The following is a 16,162-nucleotide window of genomic DNA, read 5'->3' as shown; positions in this document are numbered from 1 at the left end:
GGGGGCGGGGCTAGCCAGGACAATGCAAGGTCGCCCAAGGAGAGCGGAGCGGACTGGACCGGCGTGGCGATGGCGATGGCGACCCAGGTGAACGGCCGCCGCTGCAGCAGCTGCAGCGATAGCATGCAGTCGGCTTCAGGGGAGAAAGCCGGCAGCACGGCAAACAACACGTAGAATGGGTACGAATTCTTCTGCGACTTAGTCTTTTGATAAAGAAGTCTTGGTTTACTTGCCGCGTGAAATCCGGATTTAAATCGAAAGCTTTCGGCATAAATTGTCCTCATGATATGATCTATTACCGCTGGACGTTTGATGCAGATTTTTTGAAACACCCTATATGAGACTTTGTAGGCTTTCACGGCGCAGTAAGTCTTAAAGGTCTCCACGGGTTTGTCGCCGGATCCTAAAATCAACATGATTCAATATTTCGGCGATCCATCTGTTCACAATTTTCAGGAGAAAGCCGCTGCCGCTGCTGAGTCCCGCTAAAACTGTCGACAATGTTGCAATTCGTCTTCCTATGAAGGTCTCCGCAGCGTGCACAGCGCATGCGCTGCCCGTCAAAGTTGATGCCGTCCAAGACTGGGCTGGTGGTGCCGCCCTTAGAAGAACGCTGGTGTTTGTTGTTGTTGTGGTCTTCAGTCCTGAGACTGTTTTGATGCAGATCTCCATGCTATTCTATTCTGTGCAAGCTTCTTCATCTCCCAGTACTTACTGCAACCTACATCCTTCTGAATCTGTTTAGTGTATTCATCTCTTGGTCTCCCTCTACGATTTTTACCCTCCACACTGCCCTCCAATGCTAAATTTGTGATCCCTGGATGCCTCAGAACATGTCCTACCAACCGGTCCCTTCTTGTCAAGTTGCGCCACAAATACCTCTTCCCCCAATTCTATTCAATACCTCCTCATTAATTATGAGATCTACCCATCTAATCTTCAGCATTCTTCTGTAGCACCACATTTCGAAAGCTTCTATTCTCTTCTTGTCTAGACTATTTATCGTCCACGTTTCATTCCCATACATGGCTACACTCCATACAAATACCTTCCATTCAACTGCTCTTCCAAGTCCTTTGCTGTCTCTGACAGAATTACAATGTCATCGGCAAACCTCAAAGTTTTTACTTCTTCTCCATGAATTTTAATACCTACTCCGAATTTTTCTTTTGTTTCCTTTACTGCTTGCTCAATATACAGATTGAATAACATCGGGGAGAGGCTACAACCCTGTCTCACTCCTTTCCCAACCACTGCTTCCCTTTCATGCCCCCCGACTCTTATAACTGCCATCTGGTTTCTGTACAAATTGTAAATAGCCTTTCGCTCCCTGTATTTTACCCCTGCCACCTTTAGAATTTGAAGCAGGATAGTAATGGTCCATATCCTTACAAGAGGAAAGCCATTGTCTCTATTAAGCAATATTTTCCGCCAACCTAATTTCATTTGCCTCTTAATAAACACTATCACAGTCTCGATAACGAAGAAGTATTATGTACTTAAAATGGATTCACTACTCAACGATCCGGCTTGCAAATAACTCTCTAGTGACCACACAGAAAGGATTAACCGCAAGACTCTTTCGCCTTTGAAAAAAAGGGCGTTACGCAAGAAACTTTATGCAGAGATTACACATGAAACTTCATCCTGGTGCTGCCGCTCCACTTGTGACACGCCAAAGTTACACAAGGGAGGGGTTCCTCTATGCCCCATTGTTAGTAATTTGGGTGCACCCACTTATAAAAGCACTCCGTCTTCGGGTCACAAGTGGCCCATCAGGACCATTCGACCGCCGTGTCATCCTCAGCGGAGGATGCGGACAGGAGGGGCTTGTGGTCAGCATACCGCTCTTCCGGTCGGGAAAAATATTTAACATCTGTTCTCAACCCATTTGTTGTAAGTGTGACCATCAAATCTCCAATTCGGTGGATTTTATTCAATAGTTGAAATCTTTGAGGCTGGGTCCTTCGGATTTACTAGTGAATTTTGATGTGGTATTGCAATGGCGCGGCCGGCCGCGGTGGTCTAGCGGTTCTAGGCGCTCAGTCCGGAACCGCGGGACTGCTACGGTCGCAGGTTCGAATCCTGCCTCGGGCATGGATGTGTGTGATGTCCTTAGGTTAGTTAGGTTTAAGTAGTTCTAAGTTCTAGGGTACTGATGACCACAGATGTTAAGTCCCATAGTGCTCAGAGCCATTTGAACCATTTTTGGCAATGGCGCGGCTATATGTGTTCGTCCAATAGAAGACAATTTCACTCACCTTACGGGGAGTTGTTCTTTTGCCTTCCCTGTTAGAAAACAGCGTAATGTTTGTCGGCTAGAAACATATTTAGGAGAAACTGGCCGCGCTACACACCTCTAAAGGTCGCAACAAAATGATTTTGAGTATCAGATTAGCCGAGCGTTTAATTGAAAGGTAGTTTGCGACTAAAAACGTAAATATGTTGTGACTTGATTGATAGAAAACACCGCCAAACCCGTGTTACTCTTAAGTTACAGTTTCGTCCTTCACACACAATCACACTCTCCCGTAACAGCCAGCTTATAGTAATTAACCAAACCCGTTACTGAAAGGATTAACAAACATTGTCTGTGACAGAATGCTCGCTAAAATATTACACAGTTTGACTATTATGAATATTTAGTATGCGGTCACGCCTTGTGTAGCAACGCACGTGGATTCTGGTTATTCAAAGGCCACAGTTTATATATTAGAAACGCAATTGCTCGTGTTCGTTTTTGCACATGTTCGCGTCTACTTTCAGGCACTTCACCGTCAACTTTTAACCATTATTACGTAAACTCGAGGTATGAATTGAAAAACGCTCTCAGTCACAGATTTTCGTGTTTTATTCAGTACACGATGCATTTCGGACCCTGTGGGTCCATCATCAGGCGTAATTCGTCTTAACACATGCTTTATTTTTTCTATGGAATGAGATGAAATGCATATTCCTGTCACGAAAAAGTCTGATGTTAGGTTACGAAATTCGTTAAGACAAACGTGGAATATATGTGCGAAATAGGGCAAAAGATGAACAGTGTGAACTTACCAAGTATCCAAGAAAAGCGCTTTTAACGTTTTGGCATCAGCATAAGTTTTCTCCATCGTTTTCGTAGTGATATGTACGAAAACGATGAAGAAAAGAAACGTATGCCAGTAAACCCCTGGCACCAGATCGAATATATTATCTTATTTTGCTTAGCTCTTTGTGGTAAACAGGCCGCAAACAATTTATTATTATTATTATTATTATTATTATTATTATATACCCTGTTGTCTGTTCAAGAATTATAAGCAACTGCTTTCATATCCCGGTCGCTGTATTCCCTGCTCTTAATTTTCCACAAACGTGTAAGACTCCTACACATTTCCATAAATTCGGCAACGAACTAGCCCGACCATTGACGTGTATTTGTCATTTTAAAATTAAACTCTGCACACACAGACGAGAAACAACTGACTGAACGAACAGCTGACTCAAACACGTCTTAGCGCCAGATTTGCGGCGATCTTCTCTCCACACGCTCCGACTTGTCTGTTCAGATGTTATTTGAACCCACGGATTTGAGCAGTTTCGCTCAAACTTCCAACTTCCACGTTTGCGCACTTCCCTTATCTGCGCAAATCTCCTGCGTATTGTGATGTGTGCAGATACTTGCGCAGACAGATCGTTGCGTGTGGCTGGACCTTAAGCTGGCTACAAGGGTCTTTACGTATACTGCAGAGGTGCGAGGTAGTCCATCGAGCGAGATTTTTAACTAGCTCGGAGAACAGCTCTCCGCGCCATTCAAATGGTTCAAATGGCTCTGAGCACTATGGGACTTACCATCTGAGGTCATCAGTCCCCTAGAACTTAAAACTACTTAAACCTAACTAACCTAACGACATCACACACATCCATGCCCGAGGCAGGATTCGAACCTGCGACCGTAGCGGTAGCGTGGATCCAGACTGAAGCGCCTTGAACCGCTCGGCCACCAGCGGCCGGCCCGCCCCATTCCGTTGCAGTTACTAAAGGTGTCAACATCTCGAGGATCATCGTGCAGCAGTTACCGCCATTTTGTACCAAGGCTTGGAAACACCCTTGTGTTAGCCGTCCGCGAGCTGCTTGTGATGATTATAATCACAACGCACAACGCAACTACGATGGTTGCGTGTGTGCTGTCGTTACGTTTGCACCGCGAGATATCTGCGCTGCAAATCGACACCTAGCGTGGTATACTCTACTGTCCGACGCCTGTTACTGTGACCGCATTCTTGAATCATAGCTAGCTTCTTTCGTTAATGTTATTTCATTTTAGCGCTCGCTCTAGGGACTGGTCTTTATTTTTTTTTTAAGTTTTGTCCTCTTGATTTGTCCCACAGAAAGTCCATTGCTCGCCCAGCGGCTGTGTTATTGTAATATTTTAGGAAACTTGTGACTGTGTAACTCTCATTTAAGTGTCCTTTTATAAATAAATGCATTGCCAGACTATACTGAATTTCAGTGGTCTGAAGCTTCCCTGTTGTCACATTTTTGTTAATTAATTCCTTATTAGGTGACGAAACACCTGCTGAAGAAACAAAGTCTGGCGCCTGGGACAGAAGATCAGCAATGAGTGAGCTGATAGGGAACAACTATAGTTGGTACACCTCCGAAGGCCGTTTTTACAACTTTCGATAACCTGTATTAATTCAGATGGTTCAAATGGCTCTGAGCACTATGGGACTTAACATCTATGGTCATCAGTCCCCTAGAACTTAGAACTACTTAAACCTAACTAACCTAAGGACATCACACAACACCCAGTCATCACGAGGCAGAGAAAATCCCTGACCCCGCCGGGAATCGAACCCGGGAACCCGGGCGCGGGAAGCGAGAACGCTACCGCACGACCACGAGCTGCGGACGTGTTAATTCAGACTCTCAAGACCAGAGACGACAGAGACCCTATTCAGCTACAGCTATTCACACAACCAGCACACTACATCACACTACATCAGAAGGGGGAGGGGCGATATATGAGAAAATACACGGATGCATACACTGAAGCGCCAAAGAAACTGGTATAGGCATGCATGCGTATTCAAATACAGAGATATGTAAACAGGTAGAATGCGGCGCTCTGGTCGGGAATGCCTACATAAGACAATAACTGTCCGGCGCAGTTGTTGGATCGGTTGCTTGTGCTACAATGGCAGGTTATTAAGAGTTAAGTGAGATTGAATGTGGTGTTACAGTCGGCGCACGAGTGGTGGGATACAGCATCTCCGAGGTAGCGATGAAGTGGGGATTTTAGCGTACGACCATTACACAAGTGTACCGTGAATATCAGGAATCCGGTAAAACATCAAATCTCCGACCGCTACGGCCGAAAAAGATCCTGCAAGAAAGGGGCCAACGACGACGGAAGAGAATCGTTCAACGTGACAGAAGTGCAGCCCTTTCGCAAATTGCTGCAGATTTCAATGCTGGGCCATCAGCAAGTGTCAGCTTGAGAACCATTCAGCGGAACACCATTGATATGGGCTTTCGGAGCCGAAGGCCCACTCGGGTACCCTTGATGACAGCACGAGACAAAGTTTTACGCCTCGCCTGGGCCCCTCAACACCGACATTGGACTGTTGATGATTGGAAACATGTTTCCTGGTCTGACGAGTCTAGTTTCAAATTGAATCGAGTGGATGGACGTGTACGGCTATGGACACAACGTCATGAATCCATGGACCCTGTATATCAGTAGGAGACTGTTCAAGCTGGTGGAGGCTCTGTAATGGTGTGGGGCGTGTGCAGTTGGAATTATATGGGTGCCCTGATATATGTAGATACATCCCTGACAAGCTGACACGTACATAAGCATCCTGTCTGATCATCTGCATCCATTCACGTCCATTGTCCATTCCGAAGGACTTGGGAAATTGCAGCAGGACAGTGAGACATCCCTCACGTCCAGAATTACTACAGAGTAGCTCCAGGAACACTCTTCTGAGTTTAAACACTTCCGCTGGCCACCAAACTCCCCAGACATGAACATTATTTAGCATATCTGGGATGCCTTGCAACATGCTGTTCAGAAGAGATCTCCACCCCCTCGTACTCTTACGGATTTATGGACAGCCCTGTAGATTTCATGGTGTCAGTTCCCTCCAGCACTACTTCAGACATTAGTCGAGTCCTCGCCATGGCGTGTTGCGGCACTAATGCGTGCTCGCGGGAGGCCCTGCACGATGTTAGCCAGGTGTACCAGTTTCTTTGGCTCTTTAGTGTAAAAGCTAATGCAACTTTAACTGTTTGAGAGATAACTGAAACAAATTTTGTGAATGTTGTCATTATGTTATTAGTTATAATCTAGACTTTTTTTTCAACAGTTTGATCATTAAGTTGCTGGATACCTTCAGAACACATTCTGTTGTCACATACGGAACATTTTCTCAATGGTTATTTACTTACCACTTTCAAAATGTGGTAGGCTATTCTTAGTAATTAGACAAACAACTGTGTGCACCAGTTTCTTAATATCAGTCTTAGTACTCTTGCTACAATTTTTAAATTTGTGTGTATAATACGTAGAAATTTTTATTTCACCAAACTAAATTTGACAATGATACATAATGAAAAATTTTGGACCAGAGGTAGTTGTAGAGTATTATTTACGAAGTATGTAGCAAATTTCATTTTTATGCCAGAAGACATTACCTTAATGTTGGCTATGACCATACATTTGGTCTTTTAGGTCTACATGTAGCTCTTTTCTTCTAGTCCGTGGTAATCCATCAAGGAAAGTGGCACAGCAGCCAGACATGAAGTACTTGAGTAATGATACCAAAACCAACAACTGTATTCGGTAGCTTGTGTTAAACAAAAGACGTTGGATTCCAACACAGATGTTAGTTCTGTTTTTATTATTCGAGTATTTTTCTTCTAGTGTGATCCTTCTGGCATGCCCTTTCGGCAATATCGTTCACGGACATTTAAGAATTGGCAATACGCACGTATCAGTCTTGTTCAAATGGTTTTCAGTGAAGCAATCTGAATCAAATATTAGTCTCATAAGGGTCCTGATTCTTACAGCGTTACAATCACTGAACACCAGACAAGCATCATATGATGATAGTTTAACAATAGTCGACGAGCAAAACGTTGTCTTTGGGAGTGTCTTGTAATTGAGGTTATTTCCGTTCGGGTTTCGGATCCACCACGTGCACATTTCTTTAATCTTAATTAGTCGCATCGTAAATGGTTCAAATGGCTCTGAGCACTATGGGACTTAACTTCTGAGGTCATCAGTCCCCTAGACCGTAGAACTACTTAAACCTAACTAACCTAAGGAAATCACACACATCCATGCCCGAGGCAGGATTCGAACCTGCGACCGTAGCGGTCGCGCGGTTCCAGACTGTAGCGCCTAGAACCGATCGGCCACACCGGCCGACCATCGTAAATGGGCTCACAGCATTTTATACTCCACAGATGTCGTCTCTGATGGCAAGAAATAAAAACATCACAAACACGGATCGAGTTGTGTAGAAAAGGGAACGTGACGCTGCCCATTGATTGAAACAAGATGGCTTTTGCATCACGCGTAGCACGAATTAAACTCTGAAAAATCCACAGGTTTTTGGGAGTTCTGCAGCAATTCTGTCGTCGTGTACGGGTTTATTATTTTTAAACTTTTTAATTTTTCCAGCTATATTGTTTTCATATGGTGCCTGTGAATTTGGATTGAGTTTTAGGGGAATTTCTGGTGGGAATGTTTCTGTGGAGCCAAAGCAATTTAGAAGCCTTCTTATACTATTTGCCATTTTTTCTGCAGTCTTCTTGATTACTTAGTGGTGACTGTCCGTATTTCCTTCTTGAAGTAGAAATTTTGGACCTGGTACCCACCAGGGTAAGTTTTAAATGTTTTATAAAACTGGAGCTATGTCGCGTATTTTATGCTTTGGACGTGCGTCTGAGACGGAACCGCATACCTGGGCCCCGCGGCCGGCCAAGTAAGCTCGTCTTTAGGCCGCGCTGCGCCTGACAGCAGCTAATTAAAAGGCAGCTCGTCAGCCGCGGGGGTTTCGCAGAAGTCTCGGCGCTCTGCACGAGCCCGGTGCATGTTCGGCGTCTGCGGACGGCGGCCTGCCGGCCAGAGCCGCGCGTCCACCAGGCGTAAACCTGTCCGGCAGCCGCCGGACCCGTAATGGATTTGAACTTCTGACCCGCGACGCCGGCTGCCGAACCAGACGGCGGAGATGAGTGGGGCTGGAGGGTACAGCGAAGCTCAGCGCCAGCAAATATTGTGGCAAACCTTTCGCGTCCTATGGAGTTAACCCTAGGACGCCTAGGGGGGGGGGGGGGGGGGGGGTTCGTTGAACCCACAATTTTTTTGCCCAAGTAACTTTCATACTACATATTCCCTCTGAGTTATTGTTTGTAGGCTATTTTATGAAACGTCAGTGTAAATATATTTTATAGAAAATTCCTGCTTTGAAAGAAAAAATAAATAAACTTATTATGGGTCCAACAACCCCCCCCCCCTTAGGCTTCTATGCTATAGAAAATTTCCCTTAGTAGGATTTCGTATTTCTCATCTCCACAACAATGCAAGTTAGTTTCACGTTGGTTGGTATTCTTGATATTGACAACAATCGGTTTACTTTCAGAGGAAGTGATTGTTGATGTAAGTCAGCTGTTATTTATCTTGTAAACTTGCAGTGAGTCAGTGCAGTTCCCAACACGTAGGCCTCCAGTAACTTTGGTGTCCTACACAGCAAAAACGAAACCAAGTAAGAACTTACTAATGTTGTCAACAATGCACCAAGATAAAGGCACTGTTGGAGGAGAGAAGAATAAAACCGAGATAAATGCATATTATAATTCCACTAAAGGTGTAATTGATCCCATTGATCAAATGGCGCGTATGTACACCTGCAAGAGGGGAACAAAGAGGCGACCTCTATCTGTATTTTACTCTCTCGTCGACGTTTGTGCTATCAATGCAACCACCATATTCATCCAGCAACATCCAAGATGGAATGAAAGAAACACAACAAACGGAAACTTTATCTTCTGCAAGCTGGGATGGAACTAGTGAAATAGCAGGTAGAAGAAAGAAGTGCCAATGCAAGAGGGTTATCTAACCAAATTGTTCAATCTATGGAGACTACAAAAGAAAATCAAAGAAGTGACAACAGAAGCACGTCAGCCTCCTGCAGGGAAAGTTCGGTGCCATATTTGTGTAAGAGAAGCTAAAACAAAGAAGCAGAAGTACAACAATCTAAGTAAATCAAAAGAGTATTGTGGACAGTGTCATAAACATGTGTGTAACACACATTCAGAAAAAATTGTGAAGTGTGTCTCTTGCCTTGAAGTTGAGTGTATTGTAATATGCCAATTTTTTATTCACTCAATCCAATTTTTATAACAATTAACAACATTTTTAAACCGATGCCTTAGTTAAAATACATAAACCATTCTGAAAGTTGTAATTTTTCGTCAGTAAACTTATTTAATACCTGTGGGCTCGCCGAACCCCCCCCCCCCCCCCCCCTTAGGCATAGGCATCCAAGTTCGAAAAAAAGGCTTGGGCATCCTAGGGTTAAGTTTATTTTTAACTCCAAGATATCCGTCGTTTGCCTTGACCTCAAGATTACTGTAGTGGGAATCAGTAAAAAGGCACGAATATTTGCAGGAAAATTAACCTTGTCGATTGGAATAGTTGTGCACAAAGTATATCCATTAGTACAACGTCCAATACACCGACAAATGCAGTGAACCAGTACCGCATTTGATGTCAGCAGTACAGTATATAACAATACATCAACGATTCAGGTGTTTGTGGGCAGAGTTCGGTATAGAGGCAGTCGGCCCTGCGCGATGTTATTGTGTGCGTACGTGCCGTTACTGCAAATAGGAAACAGACATCACTAGTGGCAGTGGGTGATGTGTACATCAACCACGATTGTGACAATGCCACGCGGAAAACAGTTATTATGTGATGAAAAAGCAAAAATCTGCACGTACAACGACATGGGACACACTAATCGTATAAACAGCCAAGTTTGTGGTGTCTAGGAAGCCTGCAAACTCAGTTCGCTAGACAAATGTTCAAACAAATCGTATTAATGAGTTTTATTACAAAATGAAAATTACAATACTTAACTTTTGCAACTGCACAAACGTGTGGCAAGCAGAGGGCGACACACAAAATAATTAGAGTGAAGTTCAAAACTCCACCGCAAAACACTGATGGCCAATGGTAGTAACAGAAATGTTGTCTTTAAAAACTGTAAGCCGCGAACGCCTACTCCTCCTAAAATAACGCGGCATAACTACATGTCCACTATGCCCTGGTTCTCAGGACCAGGAATCGTCGTAAAATAAATGAATCGGAATCTGTCTCGGTATGGGTGAAAGGTGTTGACAATCCCAAGTGTGTGCTACATAGAGTGTGCAAGCGAACTAACTAGTCTTGAAAATGCTATAAAACTGGGCCGTCACCAGTCGCTCACGGCGCCATCTCCTCTTCACATAGAGGCCGTTGCTGTCGCGTTGTCGTCCTGGAGGGAGGTCCGGTCAGCGTGCAATGGACTGACTTCTTCTCACAGCCTTCTCTTCCCTGTCGTTCCCGTCTGACCTGCCGGTGCTCGACTTTGCGCCGTAACAAAGTTCAACTGTTCAAGTATAGGGACTGATAATTTCGTTAGACTGGGGCCACGATATCGACAGAACGGAAAATATGGGCAAAGTAGAAAATTATCTGTGGCACAGAAAGGGGTTACTTTTGCGCAAAGCAAGGGGCACAAACCTTTATTCTTCTCAGCTTGTTGCTGATTTACAGTATCCAGTAACTGCTGGACGTGTACCGCATATTTTGTCACAAAACTAACATTTTACATTCAATTAACGACTACAGAAACCCGCTCCAACACTCAACCATAAACAGGCAAGATTGTAGTTTGCTGAAAAACGTATGTCATGGATTCAGATTGGGATAAAGTGATCTTCAGTGATGAGAAGAATTTTAATTTAGATGGACGCGATAGATTTCAATATTACTGGCATGACCTGAGAACAGGTAAGAATGAGCAGAAATTTCGGTGGTGGAAGTGTTATGGTTTGAGCAGTCTTCTTCCCCACAGGTTGAATCATGCATTGCGTGACTGAACACTAGAATGAAATGAAATAATCGTATGGCAAGTCCTTTTTAGTTGACGCCACTTCGGCGACTTGCGAGTCAATGATGATGAAAGACACACAGCACCCAGTCATCACGAGGTAGAGAAAATGCCTGACCCCGCCGGCAATCGAACCCGGGACCCCGTGCGCGGGAAGCGAGAACGCTACCGCAAGACCACGAGCTGCGGACAGCACTAGAATGCCACACTGAGATGCCACAGACCGAACTAATTTAAATGTTTGAGAACCTAGCAGAAGAAAGTCTAATATTTCAAGAAGATAATGCATATGGGTATGTTTCTGCTACGAGGAAAAAGTAGTTTGAAGATAAAGATATCGAGTCTTGCCGTGGTCTGCACGTAACCCGTATTTGAACCCCGTGGTAAATCTTTCGGGAATACTTACAAGGCGTATACACCGCAATGAAAAGCAGTTTGAGGGCGAATGTGAGCTGAAAAGAGCGATACCAGAAGAGTGGGCGACAGACAGTTTCACTGCAAAAACTACAAATCCCAACAAAACCAATGCCTAAGAGAATTTTTGAGGTAATTAGGAAGAACGAAGATTGAACAAAGTACTAACAGTGCAATAATAGGACAGTGAGTGTCTTTAAATCAGTTTCCTTATTTCGTTACTTGTGTTATAAAACAAACTATGTAACTCCGTCATGACTGTTTATGTTTATGACTTTTTATGTCTTGAAACTTACTAGCAGATTAAAACTGTGTGCCGGACCGAGACTCGAACTCGAGACCTTTGTCTTTCGCGGGCAAGTGCTCTACCATCTGAGCTACCCAAGCACGACTCACGATCCGTCCTCACAGCTTCATTTCTGCCAGTACCTCGTCTCCTACTTTCCAAACTTCACAGAAGCTCTTCTGCGAACCTTACAGAACTAGCAGTCCTGGAAGAAAGGATATTGCGGAGACACGGCTTACCCACAGCCTGGGGGATGTTTCCAGAATGAGATTTTCACGCTGCAGCGGAGTGTGCGCTGATATGAAACTTTCTGGCAGATTAAAACTGTGTGCCGGACCGAGGCTCGAACTCGGGACCTTTGCCTTTCGCGGGCAAGTGCTCTACCATCTCAGCTACCCAAGCACGACTCACGACCCGTCCTCACAGCTCGGTCCTCGGTCCGGCACACAGTTTGAATCTGCCACGAAGTTTCATATCAGCGCACACTCCGCTGCAGAGCAAAAATCTCATTCTGTTTATGTCTTATATATATCTGCTACTTTCATACTAAATTCGGTTCATTCAGACGTTTTACTATTACTTTCGTGAATCCCTGCCTTTATCCTGATTTTCGCTATTGTACGCTGACCGACATGAAAAAGGCAGTACGTAATAAATCATATTTAATCAGAGTGTAGCACATTATCCTATATTTTTAGACGGTGCATGACGTGGCCTTTACTTTGCGAGCAAACGATCAAGTCTCGATTGTTTATTGCACTGGCCTTAATTCTTCTTTCCCGAGCATCCTGAAAAACCCAACACTGGATGCCACGTAATAATATTTTCTTGATCTTGTAGCATTTACTATTGTGCCTCTCATTGTTCCCCTTTCAATCAAACGTGGTTTGGAGGATCTTTCAGTGACTATCGTAATCAGCTTTCTGCAGTAAATATGCCGTCAACGCCTGAAGAATGTGCGAAAGCTGTAACTTCGGTGTAACGTGGCGCAGCATGTAGTACATCTCCATCTACGTGATTACTCTGCAATTCGCAATTAATTACCTGGCAGAGGGTTCATCGAGCCAGCTTCAACCTACATCTCTACCGTTCCACTCTCGAACACTGCGCGGAAAAAACAAACACTTAAATCTTTCCGTGCGAGTTCTGATTTCCTTTATGTTGTTATGATGAGCATTCCTTCCTGCGTAGGTGGGCGCCAACACAATATTTTCGCAATCGGAGGAGAAATTTGGTAAGTGAAATTTCACGAGAAGATCCCGTCACTACGAAAAACGCCTTTTCATCTGATGGCATTACAATTTGCTGGAGACATATGAGTGTCAACTTAATCTTTTATAAGGACACAAGACGAATTAATGAATTAAAATTTGTGCCAAGGCCAGGACCTGAAGTCGAGTGTCATGCTTACTGGTTAGATGTGCTTACCACTACACCACCGTGGCAATGTGGTTACCACACCTGCAAGGATTACCTTAGTCCAATGCCCTAATAAGAGAAACTTCACGTCTCTGGAAGCGGCTTCATGGTCAAGCGGTGATGTGATGAAACATGTGTAAAGGTTCACAAAGCTGCTGATGTTTAACTTTAATATGATCACATATATGGTGTATTTTGAAGATAATTAACGATTATTCATGACGTGTTTCGTTTGGAGTTTATGTTAGGGAGGCCCCTGGAGGAGGGTAGTTTGTGCACCTGTGGTAGCCACAATCCCACAGTGATGTGGTTAGCACATCCGCCTAGTAAGCGGGAGTCCCAGGTTCAAGTCCTAAGCTTGGCACACATTGCAATTAATTATTTAAGTTTCTATCCTTACCAAAGAAAAACGCCTTTGTTTTAATGATTGCCATCTCAGTTCGCGCTATCATATCCTTTGGCACTCTCTCGCCTGTTGCAATATGGTGCCGCGCAACAGAAGGCGTATTGTGCTATTGAATTTAGTCGCACTCAATCAGTGGTCGCAGTTCAGCGGGCGTTTCATATTCGATTTCGTGCTAAAAGACCATCACCAAAGAACATTCGACGGTGGTACAAACAGTCTGAAGAAACACGGTGCCGCTGTAAAGGCAACAATCCTGGCCGGCCACGTGTTCCTGAACCAACAGTGGAACAAATCCGACGAGCATTTGAGCGGAGCCCCCGCCAAGTCTACGCGTCGTGCTAGCCGAGAACTTGCGTTACCGAGCATGACAATGTAGCGTGTGTTACGGCGCCGTTTAGCCCTCAAACCATACGATTACTACTGGTACAAGCTCTTCGAGATACTGACAAAATGAAGCGAGTGGACTTTAACAACGCTATTCTAGAGGACATGCAAGATGACACTTTTATGTCACGGTTGATATTCAGCGATGTGGCAACTTTCCATATTAGCGGTAAGGTCACCGTCATAATGTGCGTATATGAGGGCTCAAAAATCCTCATGAAACAATTGAACACGAACGTGATTCACCAAAAGTGAATGTTTTTTGTGCTGTTTCGCAAAGCAAGGTTTATGAACCCTACTTTTTTGAGGAAGAAACCGTAACAGGACAATCATTTCTTGCAATGCTACAGAACTGTTTATTCCCACAATTTGACTCTGACAATTTCATCTATCAGCAAGATGGAGCAGCACTGCACTGGCACAACAACGTGCGCAGTTTCCTCAATGCCAAGGTGCCTCAACATTGAATAGGGCGTACAGGACCGCGAGAGCAGGCTTTACACTCTTGGCCTCCTAGGTCCCCTGACTTAACACCATGTGATTTCCTCCTGTGGGGACATGTTAAAACACGTGTTTACGTTCCTCCCTTACCTCACGACATTGATGAACTAAAAACCAGAATATCAGCTGCTGTAGCGTCAGTGACAGAAGACACATTACGCTCAGTTTGGGACGAATTCGGCTATCGGTTAGATGTCGTCCGTGCAGCCAGTGGAGGACATATTGAACATTTATGATAGATTTTTATAAACTTCTATCTTTTATGAGTAATTTAGTATGCAATTTGTTGGTGTTAAGCCATTCTTCCTAATAAATAATTCTATTTAAAATCGGCTCATTCTTTTTGGGACACGCTGTACTTCAGAAGCGGACGGACAAGTATAATGTGTGCAGTCTCTTTAGTAGACCTGTACAGAGGTGTTGAAAACTACACCTTCCACGATTTCCAGAAACATTAGAAGGTGCAGGGGAAACTGGAGGCTATGCAAGCAAATCAGGATCGGACCCTAGAAGAGCAACAGCTACAAGAGATGACCGCTTCTTCTCCACAGACATCACATCACCGCCGTTGAAGCACGAAATCGACTCAAGGGTCTATATTACTGAGATGCTGCCCAAGAAGTCTGGAAGAAGCCAATCTTCAGTCCAGAAGACCTACTATAGAACCAAAACTCACCAGAGTTCATCGTGCTGCTCGACTACGTTTCGCAGGGGAATATAGCGGCTGGAGATTACGACGGGGCTAAGTGTTTGTCGATGAGTCGTGGTTTGGCCTATGATCGCCTGAGCTATAGAGAGGGTGTGGACCAGGCCCGGGGAAAGGTATTCTCTCTTGCACATTCTCATCTAGGGCGCCTTTTCAGGGTGGTTTTCTGATTGTGTGGGCAGGATTCAATGCGACTGCAAGAACGGATTTGGTCTTCGTGGAGCATGCGAGCCTTACAGCACATCAGTATGTGGAGGAAATATTTTTCGAGCGTCTTGTCTTTTTCGCTCCAATTAATGGTGATGGAATTACACTAATGCATGACAATGCACGCTACGCCCAAATATTACAAGAAATGTGGAAGAGTTAAAATGTGTGGATAAAAATTGTAGTTCAAGATGGCTAAAAATTCCTTTATTGGACACTAGTTTCAGCTCACTGACAAGCCATCTTCAAACCTAAAATACAGAAAATGGCGTAAAAGAGGTGAGCAACCGTAAAGTATATTTAATATGAGTACTACATGCCAATAAAAATTACTATTTCATTCAATGTGTATCAGTCACCAGGCATTAGAGCGCCATAATCTGTTTAGATGAATCGCTCTCGTTGCCATGGACACACTGAAAAATGTTATAGATTGTGACAAAAATAAAGACATAGAGAATTGCATTTGGTAAGTGGTATGCGGCTATAATATTATCTAAAATAGGTCATCAAGATTACATAATTTACAACATTAGCCATATATGTCTCCAGCGCTCAATTGAGTTTAAATGCAAGGAGATTGAGAGTGGGAACTATCGTAGAGCCCATGCGTGGATATAAATATGGAGTATCACTCGCAACGCTGTCAGATAACTGGCAGCATATGGTTACTAAAGGTTGTAGAAATTGAA

At 44.1% G+C, this 16,162-nt stretch overlaps 1 protein-coding gene across 1 annotated transcript in view; it reads right to left on the bottom strand.

Moving 5' to 3' along the window:
* The window catches only part of LOC124622259 (leucine-rich repeat-containing protein 24-like), a 375,418-nt gene that overhangs the window by 99,510 nt on the left and 259,746 nt on the right, over window positions 1-16,162 (bottom strand). The gene's annotated exons all lie outside the window — the stretch shown is intronic.

The sequence above is a fragment of the Schistocerca americana genome, chromosome 7 (assembly GCF_021461395.2).
Source record: "Schistocerca americana isolate TAMUIC-IGC-003095 chromosome 7, iqSchAmer2.1, whole genome shotgun sequence".
Classification (NCBI taxonomy): Eukaryota; Metazoa; Arthropoda; class Insecta; order Orthoptera; family Acrididae; genus Schistocerca; species Schistocerca americana.
This window is presented reverse-complemented; position numbering and strand designations above follow the sequence as displayed.